This window comes from Haliotis cracherodii, unplaced genomic scaffold (assembly GCF_022045235.1).
Source record: "Haliotis cracherodii isolate W230 unplaced genomic scaffold, xgHalCrac1.p SCAF_19, whole genome shotgun sequence".
Lineage (NCBI taxonomy): Eukaryota > Metazoa > Mollusca > Gastropoda > Lepetellida > Haliotidae > Haliotis > Haliotis cracherodii.
The window spans coordinates 3,275,432-3,276,533 of NW_027266274.1; positions in this window are offsets into that span (position 1 = coordinate 3,275,432).

Consider the following 1,102-nt stretch of genomic DNA (forward strand, 5'->3'; position numbering starts at 1 on the left):
TGGCCTGGTATCTGCTGGTCATAGTATCAGCAGCACACATAGACATGATAACACGGTGCGCATAGATAACGATGACGCCGAAGTAGTGAGTCAGTTTAATGTGGGATTTTTTTTTATTGAGACCTGATCATATATTTATTTTATAACAACTATGATCTAAAAACATTTCTTTAAAAAACCTGAAACAATGTAATCTTTGTTTTGTGGCAGACAATTTCCTTTTTTTCTAAAAATATGAAGTATCTGTTTTCCAGAATTTTCAGTGTCGCTCCTATTGACCAATCAGATACCATCTCTAATATCACATGCATTTGCTTGAAACAAAATGGGGGCGACCAGTGAGGACGATCTGATCGATAATCAAGATCTATTTTGTAAAAAAAACTCCCTTGCCTCGGTGAGATGGAGAGCCAATGGATATGTAGGCTCATAGTACGTTGCAATGGACTGGGTGAAGATGAAATGGGGTTTAAGGTCACATAAAAAGTTATATATATAGATGTGCATGCGCGTGTGTATAGCTGCTTGTATTAGTCCGGACTAATGCTGATATTATAGTGCTTGCCCACTGAGATACCATGCTGCAGTTTAACATGAATACCCCACTCAGACACAGTATACTGACTTTGAAATGACCGGTCCTTGTTTAAGCTCCTTAATGCCAAGCGTCAGGCAGGGTAACAAGTATCTTTGTCTTTGGGTATGATGCGGCCAAGTATCGAACCGCGGACCTTTTGCTCTCGGGGCGAGGCTCTACCACTAGACCAGAGACGCGGTCTTAAATAAAGAAGGGAGGGTGGTAAATTGGGTAGAAAATAGGTCTTCAGCAACACATGCTTGCTGTAAGAGGCAAACAGCAGGATGGGGTGGTCAGGCTCGCTGACTTCGCTGATGTATGTCATTGTATCCCAATTGTGTAGATCGATGCTCATGATGTCAATCACTGGATTGTCTGGTTCAGACTCGATTATTTACAGACTGTCGTCATATACAGTCCATTTGACTCCAAATGAGAACAATGAATTGCAAAATAACTCGAAATCCAGAAAAGTGTATGAAACATCAATATGGTACTTGACCATGAATATCCTGTTTAATTTAA